Source organism: Hemiscyllium ocellatum, unplaced genomic scaffold, assembly GCF_020745735.1.
Source record: "Hemiscyllium ocellatum isolate sHemOce1 unplaced genomic scaffold, sHemOce1.pat.X.cur. scaffold_1815_pat_ctg1, whole genome shotgun sequence".
Lineage (NCBI taxonomy): Eukaryota > Metazoa > Chordata > Chondrichthyes > Orectolobiformes > Hemiscylliidae > Hemiscyllium > Hemiscyllium ocellatum.
The window spans coordinates 63,430-81,562 of NW_026867886.1; the positions used below are offsets into that span (position 1 = coordinate 63,430).

An 18,133-nucleotide genomic window follows, 5' to 3' on the forward strand; every position below is an offset into this window, starting at 1 on the left:
TTTTTCCTCTCAAACCCATGTAATTGGCTATTTTTGTTTCTATTTGTAGCTTGTCCTTTCTGTGATTTACTTGAAAACTTTATTTTTCTTTAAACTGCACTTTATCACAATTTTCCTGAGGATCTCTCCAGAATGACATAACTCATTCACTAAGCTTTCTCACACAACAGTCGCTCTGAGACAGTTACGTCCCTCGCCGGTTGCACAATGTGTTATTCTAAGAAATACTGAAAAAAATTCTCTGAACTCCTCTTCCAATATCACTGTTGTCAGTGTGACTGTCCCAGACTTTGCAAATATTGAAATTTCAATAAATGTTCACCATTCCTTTATTAAAAATTCCAATGAGTTCCTGTGTAATGCAGTGATGAGCAAGGGAATGCTGTTCAGTGGTCTAAAACTGTTCTGCTGCTTGTGTCCTTACAAGGAATAGCCAGAGGTTACATTCAGACTGACTCTACTTCATGATCTGAGACCAAATGCTTTCTCTGTAATGCCCGTCTTACCCATTATTGCTAGCGTTGTCCATTTTGCCTGAATTTGCACAATGTTGCGAAACATTGAATATTTATGTCCACCTTTTGTTCGCCCTGTAACCACATCTCTCTGGTGTCAAAATCTCTTTTATTTCTGTGCCACAAATCCATCTACCTTGTTGCAGAGACTTTGTCCATTAATAAAAAACATAATTTTCTCTTTCCCACAATTTCCTGTCACAAATGGTTTTGCTGATCTACAGTTTTAGTTAAACTTTGGCCCATCCTGTTCCTTTCTGTTGTCTTCGGTCACATTTTCTGTTGCTTCACCTTTTCTATTTGGATTTGGAAAGCTTCTTTCACCTGAAGCCTGTCCCAGCATCCTCTTTGTCAGTTAAAAGCCCTGTCCATAATCCTACCAATGTGATTGGCCAGGACATTGTTCCACTGGAACTGTGCTGGGACCAATCTGAATGGATTTTTTAAAAATCCGGTCTGGGATGTGAGTGTCTCTGGCTGACCAGCCTTTATTGCCCATCCCTTGCTGCCCTTGAGCTAAGCAGCTGGCTCGCCCATTTCACAGGGTCATTGAGAGGCAAACACTTTGCTGTGGATATGTCGTGCAGACCACGTGAAAGTGAACTGTCGTCTTTCTCTGAAGGTCAAGTGTTTGGATTTTTATCAATACTTATTTATGGATTGTTAATTCTAATTTTTAAAACATATATTCATTTAAAATTCCACATGGTTAGAAGTTAGAAAAAAGAAGAGAGGTGGTCACTTTGTTGGGACTGTATTGTAGACTGAGTAGACCCAACAGATACCAGAGGAGCACGTGTGTAGAGGGATTGCAGATAACTATAGGAATAATAGAGGAGTACAGGCTGGAGATTTTAATATTCCCTGTATTGACTGGGCCACCTGGAGTATAACAGACTCGGACAGAGTGCAATTTTTCAAATATGTCCAAGAAAGGTTGCTAAATCAATATGCAGAGGGCCCTACTCTACTCAGGCAGGTGCGACACTGGACCCCACCCCCCAACTCAGAAAACGAGGCCGGGTTAGTGACTGAAGTGTCATTCGGAGAGCACTTTGGGTCCAGTGCCCACAACTGTCTTTGTTTTAACATAGTTATGAAGGAAGATCAGCAGGTCCCCAGATTGAAGAGGAAAACTGGAACAGGGCCAGGTTTGGGGCCATTCTGCAGGATCTGGCCAGCGTCAATGCTGTGAATTTAAAATTGCACAATGCCCAGTTATAATCCAACTCGCTTTGGAAGCGCTGGTGATCACCGTAACAGATGAAAGGCTTCAACTAAATTTGTTTGATATTATATTCCATGACCCTGCCATCCTGTTGCTATATATTCTGTGCCTTAGGATTGTGCTTCACAACCACCTGATGAAGGAGCAGTGCTCTGAAAGCTACTGCTTTCACATAAACTGGTTGGACTGGAACCGAGTGTTGGGTGATTTTTAACTTTGTACATCCCCTGTCCAACACTGGCACCTCCACATTATGATTCTAATCGATTGGGTGAGTCTGTTTGAAGGAAAAGAAACAACTGGCAAATGGGAGGCTTTTCAAAGTGTGATCTGAAGAATCCAGGACCAGTCTGCCCCATTGGGATAAAGGGAAAAGCTGGCAGGGTTAGGGATCCTTGGCTGGTGTGGGATAATAAGGCTCTGGTCTTGAAATGAAGACTGCATGCATTGGGTTTAAGCTTTCAGTATCTAGATAAACTCTTCTATTCTTAAAGACACCATCAATCTGTGGAGACCCTACAAACCTCTCAGTCCCTGTAACACTCCCAGTCTGCAGAAGTCATTCCAATGCCTGCGACTCTTTCAATCCAGTTCCTACAAGACCCACTATCTGTGTGATATCTTTTCATTGCCAGCACCCACCCTGTCAATGGAACATGCTGTAGTGTCTCCATTTATCTACTCATTTCCATAATCTTCTCCAGCTCTTACATGTGTAAACGTCTCCCTCCCCTACAACCCTTCCCACTCTGACTAAACTGGAGGAGGTTACGAATGCTCCCTAATCTGTGAAACTGCCTCCAACCAAAATTGCTGTCTTTGTCACTTGGAGAATCTGTCTGATTCCACACCCTCTTTATCTAAATAACCTGCAGAACCTAAGCCTTCCTGTATCTATAAACATCTTCAGTCACGACTACCCTCCATATGTCTATTTGTTTTTCCAATCTGTACAACCCACTTTATCTCTGTACTCAGCTCCATTCACCTGAAACATTCCTGTCTGTGTAAAATACCACTATCCTTATCCCTGTAAACTGCTCCATTCCTCCCAACCTCCCATCTCCATGAACTCCTGTAGGCCCGCCAGCTCTCCACATTTCTGTAACCTCCTGTGGCTCTGTGCCCCTTCCTCTCTGTGAAACCACCTCCAGTCCCCATACCCCTCCCAGTCTGGGACATCTGCTCCAGATCAGACCATTGCTGTCTCTGTTACCTCATACAACCTTAGCAACGCCTCCTATTTGTGTCACTTCATTTAGATCACATCCTCTCCCACTTCCCGGAACCTCTTGCTGCCATCATAACCCTTGCTATTTAGAACATGGATTAGCACATTCCGGTACAAGCCCTTCAGCCCTCAATATTGTGCTGACCTTTTATCCTACTCTGAAGACGAATCTAACCTGCATATCTTACATTTTACTGTCATTGATGTGCCTATCCAAGAGTTGCTTAGATGTGTGTAATGTGTCTGAATCTACCACGGCTGGCAGTCCATTCCACACACCCACCACACTGTGTCAATAACATACCAGTCCCGTCCATGCCGACAGGATATCCCAACCCCATCTAGTCCTACCTGCCAGCACCTGGCCCATATCCCTCTGATATCTAAGCTAAACGTACCGCCAATTACCTTAAACTTATGTCTCCTTGTGATCGCCATTTCACCATGGGAAATAGTCTCTGGTTATCCACTCCATCTATGCCTCTCATTCCCTTGTACACCTCTATCATGTCACCATTCTTCCTCCTTCGCTCTGATCAGAAAAGCCCCAGCTTCTACAACCTACCTTCTATGGGCATGCCCTCCAGTCCAGGCAGCATCCTGTTCAATCTCCTCTGCACTGTCTTTAAAGCTTCCACATCCTTCCTATAATGAAGCAAACAGAACTGTTCACAATATTCCAAGTGTGGTCTAACTGAGGTTCTGTAGAGCTGCAGCAAAACCTCGCATCTTTTCAACTCAATTCCACTGCTAATGAAAGCCAATACACCATATGCCTTCTTAACACCCTGTCAACTTGGGTGGTAACCTGAGGGAAACAGGATCCCTTTGTTCCTGCACGCTGCTAAGAATTCTGCCTTTAACCACATAAAGGTTTTCTGCAGAATCCTCCGATCTCAAACTATGCCTACCTTTGTAAGTTCCTCCAGACCCTACAACACTCATAAACTGTGAAACCTCCTCAAGTCCCTATATTCCTAATGTCTGCAAAATCCTGCCATCCTGATGTCCCTCCATATCTCTGTAACCCCCACCATCCTCCAGTGCCCTTCTAGGGAACATTGCAGAGGAAGGACGAGTTGGAGAGTCTGGGCCATGTTACGAGGTATGAAGGGCTGCAGAACCTGGAGGATGGTACAAATGTAGGAAGGGACTTGGGACCTGCAGGAGGTTGCGCAATTCATAGAACCTGCAGATGTGACCGAGGAAGGCTTGTGGAACCTGGAGGATATTATGAATTGAACCGCAGGTAATTTTTGATTGGACCATTCAGCCGATCTTACAGTCATAGAGATGTACAGCGTGGAAACAGACCCTTCAGTCAAACCCGGCCATGCCGACAGGATATCCCAACTCAATCTAGTCCCACCTGCCTGTACCTGGCCGATGTCCCTCCAAACTCTTTCTATTCATATATCCATCCAAATACTTCTTAAATGTTGCAATTGTACCATCTGTAAGATTGGCTGAAAGATCCAATCAAAAATTACCTGTAGTTCAAATTATAACATCCTCCAGGTTCCACAATACATTCACGGTCCCATCCTGCAGATCAGATATCTCAACCCAATATAGTCCCACCTGCCAGCACCCGGCCCATCTCCCTCTAAATCCTTCCTATTCATACATCCATCCAGATGCCTTTTAACTGTTGCAGTTGTACTAGCCTCCACCACTTCCTCTGCAAGCTCATTCCATACATGTCCTATCCTCTGCGTGAAAACGTTGCCCCTTAGTTCTCTTTAATATCTTTCTCCTCTCACCCTAAACCTTGCCCTACAATTCTGGACTCGCACACCCCAGGGGAAACACTGTCTATTTACCTTATCCATGTCCCTCTTGATTTTATAAACCCCAATAAGGTCACCCCTCAGCCTCCGACTCTCCAGGGAAAACAACCATCGCCTGTTCAACTCTCCCTATAGCTCAACCCTGGCAACATCCTTGTAAATCTTCTTTGAACCCTTTCAATTTTCACAACATCCTTCCGATAGGAAGTAGAAAAGAGTTGCATGCAGTCTTCCAAAAGTGGCCTAACCACTGTCCTGTACAGCCGCAACATGACCCCCCAACTCCTGTATTCAATACTCTGACCAGTAAAGGAATGCATACCAAGTGCCTTCTTCGCTACCCTGACTACCTGTGACTTTACTGTCAAGGAACTCTGTATTTCATTTGAAAAATTGCACAGACAGACAGAGTGGCCTGAGGTCTTCTGGGTAATGCTAGTTCAGTCTAAGCTGGTAGGCGGAGGCAGTGAAGTATTTGCAGTGCTGTCTGATGAATGGTCGAGAGATAATGCACATGTCAAACAGGCTATTGTAAGTGCTTATGGATTGCTATGAAAGGGAAGCCACTACAATTCCCTTTACTGTACCATCGCTAACAGACAAAGCTCCTTCAGACCTATATCCTCCGAATTGTTGAAACCTGCTATCGCCATGGCAACCCCTATTATTTCCAAACATTGTTGAGTCTCTAAAACCATCCCTATCAGTTTAATCTCCTCCTCTGCATACAACACTCCAGGTCTGTGTAATCTCTTTAAATCCTTCAGTTCCTATATACCTATGTGTAGGTGTGACTGCTTGGATGATAATACAGGAGTCATGGTTACCAAGTTTGGGAGTGAGACTGAAATTGGTGATAAAGTGGACAGTGAAGAGGGTTATCGAAGAGTACAAAGGGATCAACAGTTCTGCTGGGTCAGTGAGGTTAGAAAGAACAGGTGGAGAAATGCAAGATGTTGTATTGTGGTAAAACAGACCAGGCTGGACTGGTAAAGTAAACATTCGGGCCCTTGTCAATCAGTGACCCAGGGACGCAGATACACAGTCTTTTGAAAGTAGCGTCATGGGTAGACAGGCTGGTGAAGCAGGCGTTTGGGATGGTTACCCTTCATTGGGCAGAGCATTGAGAGTAGGAGTTGGGATGTCATGGTGTGTCTGTACAGGACATTAGTGAGGTCACTGTATAAACATTGTTGATTTTCTGGAAAAAATCAACTTGTTCACGTGTGTCCTTCAGGGAGGGACATCTAGCATTCTTACCTGGTCTGGCTCACATGTGACTCCAGTCCCACAGCAATGTGTCTGACTCTGAGCTGTCTCTAGGCAATTAGCAGTGGGGTAATGTATGCTGGTCCATCCGGTGACATCCTCAGGCCGCGAATGAATCAATGAGAATACATATCTCCATCCCTAACTCTGCAAACAGCTCTAGCTGCAGCAATCCGTACTGGCATTGTAACATTGTTCAGGACTTTGCCTCTCTCTGTAACACCCTCACCACCTCCAGAACCTTCAATTCTCCCTGTTCCTATCATCTGACAATGTTTCCTCTTCCTACTGCACTCCTCCTGCTAGCAGAATCCATAGCGATCTCTTTAACAAATGTGTCCAAGTTTCTAAATGCTGGCTTCTCAGAATTGATCGTTTTTTTTTTCATCTCTTAATCAAATCTGTTAAGTCCTGGGCCAAGACTGTCCGAAGTGGGGAAGGAGCATTGGGAAGGTGTCGAGCACCACGAGACATGCTGTGGGGAAAATAGGAATCCAGGAGAAAACAGCACAAGAAGGGCACTGTCACACCAACGCCAGACCCACCCCCTTCCCATGGCCACCTTGTGCCCCAAGTGTAACAAAGTCTGTGGAAGGCCACATCGGTCTGTACAGCCAATTGCAGACCCCCACCCCCACCCACATCCACGAGAGTGGGAGAGAGTCAGCCTCATCTGTGAGCCACCGCCAAAGAGATGAAGAGTTAGGAAGGTTGAATCCCCTCACAATTATCCCAGTGCCTTTGTTACAAATTCAAACAATTCCCTGTTAATACAGTGCCTAATAATGTGGTATCACTCAGTATCTCTCCATGTGGTATCCCTCGCTGTGTCAGTCTATTTGCTGCCTCTGGCAGCATTTCTCCCTCTTACAGATGCTCTGAGATCCTGAGTCAACAGAATTGTCCATTCCAGAGAGACGCAGCAGCACAGACAAGGGATGAAGACTGGGATTCTCGAGATCTCTGTTGGACGCAGTACCACTCTGCATGTGTTATCCTCATTACATCAGTCGAATTTTCCATTCTGTCTATTTCTGTCTCATGCAGGTAATCAGGATGTTCCTAACTCCTGTCTCATCCATCACCTCATTGAAGCTGGTTGGTCAGCCAGAGAGAGAGAGAGAGATAGAGAGAGGGAGACCTGGAGCCTTCAGTCAATCCTGCAGCCGGTAAGATCACTCACAGTAAACAGCACAAGGTGGAGGTGGTAGACTTCTGTATTCAGACCTGGAAGACAGGACATAGATAGAGAGCTGGGCAAGGAACAGCAACATTCTAGGCTTCATTCCCACCATCTTGTGAGGGTCCCGATTTCACCTCTGCTGTACTGGTCCTCAATGTGACAGCACAGGGGATAGCAGGCATCAATCCTGGTCCATGCTGTGTTAGTGATCTCTGTAATATCCTCCAGTCCAGATAATCCTTCCTCTGTTTGGAATCTCCACACCATTCTCTCTGTCTCTGTCAGGTTCTTCTATCCCTAACATCCTAATTCCTAAACTTCTGCAGTAGATACTCAATTCCTTCATCCCTGTAAACCCTGACTGTCCTGTCTATCCCTGTAAGCTCTTTCCAACAACACCATCCTCCATGTCAATGTATTTATCTTTAACCTCTCCATCGGTCCCTACCTATGTAATCTTCTCCAGCTCACCCTTCCTTAGCTGTGAAAAAATTGTAATCTCCTTGTCCATCTCTAATTCTTTGATCTTTATCTTGTTAAATTTCACCCTCATTCCCGACACCATACCCCTCGCGACCACAGGAACCTCCTTCAATTTGTACAACCCTCCCCATCTGTGTAACTGTCTCCAACCCAGTAACCTGGCATTCCCCATTGCCTTCCGATCTATGTAGCCTCCAGAGCCTAGAAGCCACCTTATATTTATAAACGTCTTCAGTCACGACAACCTTCCATATCTCTGTTAGTATACACAATACTCTCCTAGATGAAACAGCCCCCTGTCTGTGCCTCTCAGTCTGCCTACCTCTTCCTTTCTCCATCCCTATCACTATCTCCAGAATCTAATCCAGCTCCCTGTATCTCTGTAAATTCCTCCAATCCCCAAACCCCTTTGTCCCACTGACGTTCTTGACCAGATGTAACTCTGTTTAACACTAACATCCTCGAGTCCCTGTAAGCTTCCCTATCTCTGCAATCTCTACCCATCTGTTCAATCCCCCACTACTGCGGAATGACTCCCTGCATTCGCCATAAGGCAGATGGAATGACAGTGAACAGATATGATGGAACTGTCATTCCGGAGATGTAGCTGATGATTGATCATCACTGGGAAGTGAATACTGAAGGGTTGTTGGGATAGAGTCATTAGAGTCAATGAGATGTACAGCATGGAAACAGGCCCTTCGGTCTAATCCATCCATGCTGAGCAGATATCCCAAACTAATCTCGTCCCAATAGGCAGACTAGGCAAAACGCCAACAAGTTGTGAAGGAAGGATGAGGTTAATGCATTAATGAGACAGTCATGTGGATCTGAATATGAAAAGTGGAGCTGAGAATAAGCAAGAAGCAGCAACCGTTAGCAGGAATTCTATTGTAGGCACCAACCAGTGATGGGAATGTCAATGTGGTTACAGTCAGGACACTGAATGTACTTGTAGCAAGGGCTGTACAGTACCTGTGTGTGACAGTGGTGTGATCTCCATGCCGACTGATACAGCAGTGAGTATCAGTGCTGTAACGGATAGAATCCTGGATTGTATGCGAGGTAGTTTTCTATAACATCATATCATATTTGTAGATCAAATGCTGTGTACGAATAAATATCCAATAATCCCATTGTAAAGGAGTTTTGTGAGCAGAAACCCATAATATTATGCAGGACATACTGAGTTTGTGCTCAGACCATGAGATGTAGCAGGTGAATGAGGCCATTTGGCCCATTGAGTATACTGTGCCCTTCAGTCAGATCATGGCTGATCTGATACTGTTCAACTCTACTTTCCTGCCTTTTCCACAAAACCCTTGTTTCCCTGATTCATTAAAATCTGCAGGAGGTTACAGAACATTCGGAGAGATAGACAGAAATGGCAAATTGAGTTTATTCTGGACAAGTGTGAGATGATGTCAAATTCAAGAAGGAAGTCAGCATACTGAGGGATATTGATCTACGGAAGGATCTTGGTGCAAGTCAGCAACTCCCTGAAAATGGCAACAGAAGTGTTTTTTTTTAGATTTAGATTAGATTAGACTTAGTGTGGAAACAGGCCCTTCGGCCCAACAAGTCCACACCGACCCGCCGAAGCGCAACCCACCCATAGCCCTACATTTACCCCTTACCTAACACTACGGGCAATTTAGCATGGTCAATTCACCTAACCCGCACATCTTTGGACTGTGGGAGGAAACCGGAGCACCCGGAGGAAACCCACGCTGACACGGGGAGTCGCCTGAGTCGGGAATTGAACCCAGGTCTCCGGCGCTGTGAGGTAGCAGTGCTAACCACTGTGCCACCGTGCCGCCCACGTTGGATTCAGATGTACTTGTAGCAAGGGCTGTACAGTACCTGTGTGTGACAGTGGTGTGATCTCCATGCCGACTGATACAGCAGTGAGTATCAGTGCTGTAACGGATAGAATCCTGGATTGTATGCGAGGTAGTTTTCTATAACATCATATCATATTTGTAGATCAAATGCTGTGTACGAATAAATATCCATTGTTTCAGATGGAAAGGAAAGCAAATGGAGCACTGACCTTCATCGGTCACAACATTGGGTGTAGTGGTTTGCATCTGATGCTGTAATTGTATAAAACGTTTGTTTGGTCACATTTGGAGAACTGTGTGCAGTTCTCATCTCCACACAATAGGGAGGATGGGGAGGCTTTGGAGAGGGTAAAAAAGGTGTTTATCAGCACGTTGCCTATGTTTGGGTTTTTAAGGGTATGTTAGGTGTGTAAGAGGAATTTAAACAAAGTTGGATTGATTTGTGAGGGTATCAGAGGCTGACAGGTGACCAGGTACAGGGATATAACGTTAGGACAGGGATAGATAATGTAGATAGTCAGAATCTCTTTTCCAGTGTGTAAGTTTCAAATACTAGAGAGCAGAGGTTTAAAGTGAACAAGAGAAAGTTTAAATGAGGTGTGTGAGGGAAAGTGTTTTTTTACGTAGAGTGGATGTTACTGAGGGAGGTGGTAGAAGCAGAAATGTGAGTAAAGGTTTGAAGTGGCATTTAGGCAGAAACATGAACGGGAAGAGAATAGAGGGATATGGGCCCATGTGCAGGCAGATTGTATGAGTTAGAATAGCATCATGGACAGCATAGACGTGGTGGGCCGAAGGGCCTGTTGCTGTGCTCTACTGTTCTATTTTCTAACTTCTCAGCATCTGCCCGATCAGAGCCCCTCAGAATCTTGGATGGTTCATTCCATTTCTCTCTCATTATCTAAACTTCAATGGGTTCAACCACAACCTACTCCACCTCCCCTGACAGTAAGTCGGGACCATACTGACATTGTTAGAAAGGATAAGTCAGTATACAATAACTGGCCATTTAGAGACACATTTGATAAAAGAGAATTTGTTCCTGAGCCTGTTGGATTTAATTTGTCTGTGTGAATACAAATGGCAGAGTTGTAAGGGTGTAGGAGGGGTGTAGTGGTGTGGGGGATGTGGTGTATTTGAATTATCAGAAGCCTTTACACAAGTTTTAATAAGGGCTAAGTAGTAACTTGGTAGAGAATAGGGTCCCTTTACAGATCAAAAGGTCACCCATGTGTGGAACCAGAGGAGATGGGTGAGATATTAGACCAAACAGCCTTGTCAGTATTTACTGTGGAGAAAGATATGGAAGCTCGGTAACTTGGGGAAATAAATAGCGATGTCTTGGAAAGAATCCTCACCAGAGAAGAGAAAGTGCTGGAATCTTAAAACAAATAAAGGTAGATCAATCCTCAGTAGCTCATTGGGTCGATACTAGAATATTGTGGGAAGCTAGGGAAGAGATTGCAGTGTCCCTTACAGAGATATTTATATTATCAACAGACACAGTGAGGTACCGGAAGACTGGAGGGAGGCTAAGGCTGTTGCATCACTTAAGGACTGCAGGGAAAAACCAGGAAATTGCAGTCCAGTGTGCCCAGTGATGGGGAAGTTGTTGGAGGAGATTCTGAGAGAAAGGAGCTATGTATATTTACAAAGGCAAAGGCTGATTCAAGATGGTCAGCATGGCTTTGTGAGTAGAAAAACCATATTTCACAAACTGGATTGACTCTTTGCGGAGTTGGACAAGGGATAGATGAAGGCAGAGCAGTTAGCGTTGTCCACGTGGACTTCAGCATCTAGTCAAGAGGAAGAAAGAAGCTAACTTAAGGTTGAGGAAGCAAGGATCAGGCAGGGCTCCAGAGAGTTACATTGGGTGGCGCGGTGTCTCAGTGGTTAGCACTGCTACCTCATAGCACCACGGACTCCATTTCGATGAGAGCCTCAGGCGACTGTCTGTGGGGAGTTTGTACATTCTGCCCGTGTCTGCGTGTGTTTCCTCCAGGTGCTCCAGTTTCCACCCACCATCCAAAGATGTGCAGATTAGGTGACTCAGACATGCTAAATTACCCATAGTGTTCAGGGATGGGTAGTTTGGTGCATTAGTCAGGGCAAATGGAGAGTAACAGGGTGGGGGAATGGGGCTGGGTTGGATACTGTTTGGAGGGTTAATATGGAGGTGTTGGGCCAAATGGCCTGTTTCCATACTGTAGAGATTCCCTGAAGGTACCAGGAAGGAACCAAGGAATGGACTTAGGGCAACTAGAAGGCGGCATGAAAAAGCTTTCTTGGGAAGGCTTAAGGAAAACTGTGAGGCATTCTCCACTTATGTGAGGAACAAGAGGATGGTCAGAGTGAGGATAAGGCCACTCTGGGATAGTGGAAGGAACTTGTCTCTGGAGTCACAGGAGGTAGGGGAGGTCTTTAATGAAAACTATGTCTCAGTATTCACTGCTGAGAAGGGTCTTGTTGTTTGTGAGGACAGCGTGAAACAGGCTGATGTACGTGAACAGGTGGATGTTAAGGAGGAGGATGTGCTGAGAATTTTGTAAAAGATAAGGATAGATAAGTCGCTGAATCAGACTGGATGCGTCCAAAGTTACTACATGAAGCGAGGGAATGGGTTGCTGCGCACCTGGTGATGACCTTTGCACCCTCACTGTCCACTGGAGTCGGACCAGTTGATTGGAGGCAGGAAAATATTATTCCCTTGTTCATGAAAGGGAATAGGAATAATCCTGGGAATTGCACATCTGTCAGTCTTATGTCTGTGGTGTGCAGACTATTGGAGAGGATTCTGAGATAGAGGATTTATTTTTCCTGAGGAAACCATAGTTTGATTAAAGATAGTCAGCATGTTTGTATAAGGGACAGGTCATGCCTTAAAAGTCATATGGAATCTTTTAAGAATGTGACAAAACACCTTTATGGCTTATTCAGGAAATACGGAGGCATGGGATACAGGGAAACCTGTCTGTCTGGATACAGGATTACTGGCCCACAGAAGACAGAGGGTGACGATAGACGGAAATAATTCATCCTGGAACTCAGTGACCAGTGGTTTTCTGTAGGGTGTGATTACAGCACTTCTGCTCTTCGTGATTTTATGAATAAGTTGGATGTGTGAGTGGAAGGGTCGGTTAGTAGACTGGCCAATGACACGAAGGTTGGTGGCGTGGCTGACAGTGTGAAGGTCTGTTCCAGATTGCAACGGGACATTGACAGGATGCAGAGTTGAGTCGAGAAGTGGCAGATGGAGGTCAATCTGGAAAAGTGTGAAGTCATTCATTTTGAAGATTGAATTTGAATGCAGAAGGCAGGATCTTTGGCAGTGTGGAGGAACAGAGGGATCTTGGGGTCCAAGTCCATAGATCCCTCAAAGTAGCCACCCATGCTGATAGGCTTGTTAAGAAGGGATATATTTTGTGGGATTTCATTAGTTTGGGGATTGAGTTTTAAAGCGGTGAGGTTATGCTGCAGCTCTCTACAGCCCTGGTTAGACCCCACTTAGAATATTGTGTTCAGTTCTGGTCCCTTCATTACAGGAAGGATGTGGAAACTTGAGAGAGGGTAAAGAGGAGATTTACCAGGATGCTGCCTGGACTGGAGGGCATGTCTTATGAAGAAAGGTTGAGGGAACTACGGCTTTTCTCATTGGAGTGAAGAAGGGTGAGGTGCGACTTGGCAGAGGTGAACAAGGTGATGAGAGGCATTCACAGAGTGAATAATAAGAGATATTTTTTACGCTCATATAAATAGCTATTACAGGGGGTATAATTTTCGGGTGATTAGCGGATGGTTAAGTGGAGATTTCAGAGGTAGGGTCGTTGCATACAGAGTGGTGGCTGTGTGGAATGCACTGCCAGCGGTGGCAGTAAAAGCAGATGCATCAGGGATATTTAATATACTTCTGGGTAGGCACATGGATGATAATAAAATGAAGGGTATAGAAGTTAGATTCAAAGAGATGTACAGCACGTAAACAGACCCGTCGGTCCAACCCGTCCATGCCGACCAGATATCCCAACCCAGTCTAGTCCCACCTGCCAGCACCCGGTCCCTATCCCATCAAAGCCTTCCTATTCATATACCCAACCAAATGCCTCTTAAATGTTGCAATTGTACCAGCCTCCACCCTTCATCTGACAGCCTGTTCCATACACGTAAAACCCTCTGCGTGAAAAAGTTGCTCCTTAGATCTCTTTTATATCTTTCCCCTCTCACCCTAAACCTATGCCCTCTAGTTCTGGACTCCCCAAACCCAGGGAAAATACTTTGTCTATTTACCCTATCCATGCACCTCATAATTTTGTAAACCTCTATAAGGTCACCCCTCAGCCTCCCGAAGCTCCAAGGAAATCATCCCCAGCCTGTTCAGCCTCTCCCTACAGCTCAAATCCGCCAACCCTGGCATCATCCTTGTAAATCTTTTCTGAACCCTTTCAAGTTTCCCAATATCTTTCTGATAGTAAGGAGACCAAAATTGCATGCAATATTCCAACAGTGGCCTATTCAATGTGCTGTACAGTCACAACATGGCCTCCCAACTTCTGTACTCAATACTCTGAGCAATAAAGGAATGCATACCAAACGCCTTCTTCACTATCCTATCTACCTGGGTCTCCATTTTCAAGGAGCTATGAACCTGCACCCCAAGGTCTCTTTGTTCAGCAACACTCCCGAGGACCTGACCATTTCATGTATCAGTCCTATTAAGATTTGCTTTCCCAAAGTGCAGCACGTTGCATTTCCCTGAATTAAACTCTATCTGCCACTTTTTTTTTAATCTTATGGTCAGATAAAAGATTGGCATGTCATCATGGCCGAAGGGTCTTGTTCTGTACTTTTCTGTGTTCTACGTGTCATATGTGTAAACTGAGTAATAAACTCAGATCAATGTAAAAGGATATGGCACTCAGGAGGAGCTAGTCAACTGGACAAAAAATTGGTCTTGATGGTTGGAGACAGGGTGATGGGAGACATGTTGTTTTTCTGACTGGAGGCATGTGACCAGCGGTGTAGTGGGTCCACTGTTGTTTGTCATTTGGATAAAATGGTTTGGATGGGAATATTGGTTTCCTGGTAAGGAAGGTTTTTGGGTGATACTGACATTGGTGGGAAAGTGGACAGTGAAGAAGGTTGTCTATGATCCAGCAGGATGGACAGTACTGCTGGGAGAGTGGGCTGAAGAATAGCAGATGGAGTTAAATAAGATAAATGTGAAGTGTTCCATTTTGGTTAAACAAACCAGGGTGGGACTTGTACAGTTACTGTTCGGGCCCTGGGTAGTGTTGTCAGTCAGAGACCCAGGGATGCAGGTACACAATGTGGTGTCACAGGGAGACAGGCTGGTGAAGCAGGCGTTTGGGATGTCTACCTTCATTGGGCAGAGCATGAAGAGAAAGGGTTGGGACGTCATGTTGTATCTGTACAAGACATTGGTCAGGCCACTATAAAAGCATTGTTGATCAGTGGGAAAAACACATCTGGTTCACTGACCTTTTGTGTATAACATCTGACATTTTAACCTGGTCTGGCTAACATGTGACCCCAGACCCCCTGCAAGATGGCTGACTCTGAGCTGTCCTCTGGGTAATTAGCAGTGACACCTTCATCCCATGAATGAATAAATAAAAATACCTATGTCCCTCCCTACCTCTGCAAACCCCCACAGCTGCAGCAATCCGTACTGGCTTTGTAACACCCTGACCACTCTCTGTAACACTCTCACCACCTCCAGCACCTTCACCTCTCCCTGTTCCTTTTGTGACATTATACCCTGACAGTGATTCCCCTTCCCACTGCTGCCCTCCTGCTAGCAGATCCTTTGCAATCCCTTTAAAACTTATTCCTAAAACACAATCTCACTTCAGGATTTCAAGTAATTTTTGGTGATCTTCTAAGCCTCATAATCTAATATGATACATTTTGTCCTGAGTGAGGGGCCGGTGGGGATTTCTTGCTGAGGTTTTGTCTGTTTCAATGGAATCTTATTTTGTTGAGTGATTTACACTGTTCCTTCAAATATTTTCCACTGTTCATTTACAGACCCATATTTCAGTCTGTTTCGCCTCTTTACCTTGGTCAGTTCTCCTCTCAAACCCAAGTAATTGGCTGTTTTTGTTTCTAGTTGTAGCTTTTCCTTTCTGTGATTCACTTTAAAACTTTATATTTATTTAAACTGTATTTTATCACAATTTCCCTGAGGATCTCTGCAGGTGACATTACTCATCCACTAAGTTTGATCACACAACGGTCGCTCTGAGACAGTTACATCCCTAACCAATTGCACAATTTGTTATTCAAAAAAACACTGAAAAAAAATTCTCTGAACTCCTCTTCCAATATCACTGTTGTCAGTGTGAGTGTCCCAGATTATGTGAATATTGAAGTTTCCCAAAATTATCACAATGTGTTTCTTAAAAAAATTCCAGTGAGTTCCTGTGTAACGCAGTGATGAGCAATGGAATGCTGTTCGGTAGCTAAAACTGTTCTTCTGCTTGTGTCCTTGGCAGGTAGTAGCCAGAATTTACATTCAGACTGACTCCACTTCATGATCTGAGACCAAATGCTTTCTCTGTAATGCCTTTCTTACCCATTATTGTTTGCGTTACCCATTTTGCCTGAATTTCCGCAAGGTTGTGATCCATTGACTATTTCTGTCCACCTTTTGTTCACCCTGTAACCACATCTCTCTGGTGTCTAAACCTCTTTTATCTCGGTGTCACAAATCAATCTACCTTATTGAAGAGACATTCAAAAAACATAATTTACTCTTTCCCATAATTTCCTGTCACAAACCGATTCCCTGATGTACAGTTTTAGTTAAGCTCTGTCCCATCCTGTTCCTTTCTGCTTGTCTTCTGCCACATTCCCATACTGCTCCCATTCTTCACCTTTTCCCTTTGGATTTGGAAAGCTCCTTTCACTGGCATCCTCTCTGTCAGTTGAAAGCCCCATCCATAAACTTACTGATATGATTGGCCCGAACCCTGGCCCCAGCGCAGTTCCAGGGGGACCATCCTCATGGATTATTTATTAAATCAGGTATGGGATGTGGGTATCTCTGGCTGACCAGCCTTTCTTGCCCAGCCCGAGCTGCCCTTGAGCTGAGTAACTTGCTCGGCCATTTCAGAGGGTAATTGAGAGGCAAACACTTTGCTGTCGGGATGTCGTGCAGACCACGTGAGGATGAGCAGATGTCCTTATCTAAAGGACAAGGGTTTGGGGTTTTTGAACATCTGCAATGGTTTCATATTTATTTATGGATTGTTAATTACTATTTTTAAAATTATTTATGGTGAGATTAAAACCCACTTCCCCTGAACATTAGCTGAAGTTTTGGATAAATTCTCTCGCAGTAATACCACTCGGTCATCAATTCGCCTGCTCAGTGGTTGCTCATCCCTGAGCACTGATACCAGGGCATCATGAAGCTAAACCCATTCTTCCAACATGACTGTGTGATCCTGAGGTCTTCCAGCACTCTGGTGATATCATTCAGTCTCTCTCCCTTTGGTATCCCTAATTGCAGCCTCTGTCAGAGCCTCCCTCTCTTGCAGTTACTCCAGATCCTGAGCGAACAGAATTCTTCATTCCAGAGAGATGCAACAGCGCAGACCAGGGATGGAGTGGGATTTTCCAGATCTCTGTGGGGTTCATTTCCATTCTCCATGTGTAAACCTCACTGCATCAGTCTAATTCCCCATTCTGTCTATTTTTCTGTCTCCTGTAGGTACTCAGGAAAGTGCTGACTCCATAGACTTCCCAATTGCTGGGTGTCTCGTCCAACACCTCATTGAAGTTGATTGGTCAGCCAGAGAGACAAAGGGCAGAGAGATCTGGAGCCTTCAATAAATCCTGCAGTGAGGTAAGTTCACTCACAGTGTACACAGCAGGGAGCAATGGGAGGGCTCCAAACATCATCTAACATGACATGACATAGATACAGTGCTGGAGGGTAAGTACAGTACAGTACAGAAACACCCCTGGCTGAATCACCACGTCTACATTAACTTACGTTGCACTGAGACAGCATGGGGAGTTCATAATTATCAATCCAGACCGGTGCTGTCTTAGTGAGCATCAGGGCAACAGAGGGGAAAGCAGGCCTCCGACGAGATGTTGTGAATGCTGCCTGGGATCTTTCTGTTCTGTGTTCTCCCTCCAACACTGTACTAAGACTCACTACTCTGCAACACTCTATGTGTGGCATGGCTTGTGCACCGGTGTCTTCAGTCATTTTTAACTCCTATAACAGTTCCTGTCCCTGTAACCTCCTCCCTTCCTGATAGACCCTCCACATATTTGAAACGTACTGCATTTTAGACTACCATCCCTTTCACTATAACTTGTTTCAGTGTCCACAACATGCTTTACTTCCGTACTATAATCCTCTTTACCTGGATACAGAGTGATACAGCACGGAAACAGAACCTGTGGTCCAACTCGTCAATGCTGCCCATGTTTCCTATACTGAATGAGTCTCATTTGCCTGCGTTTGGCCCTTAGCTCTTCAAACCTTCCCCTCTCCATGTTCCTGCCCAAAGGTCTTTTCCATGTTGTCATTGTTCTTGTTTCTCCCATGTGCCCC

The 18,133-nt window shown here is 44.8% G+C and overlaps 1 long non-coding RNA gene across 3 annotated transcripts in view; it reads left to right on the plus strand.

Moving 5' to 3' along the window:
* Positions 1-17,405, plus strand: part of LOC132810671 (uncharacterized) — a 61,977-nt gene extending 44,572 nt beyond the window's left edge. For all 3 annotated transcript variants that reach the window (XR_009643002.1, XR_009643001.1, XR_009643003.1), the window contains 2 exons: positions 7,081-7,202; positions 17,276-17,405. This is a non-coding gene — a long non-coding RNA (uncharacterized LOC132810671). The remainder of the gene's footprint in view (positions 1-7,080; positions 7,203-17,275) is intronic.
* Positions 17,406-18,133: the final 728 nt, after the last annotated feature.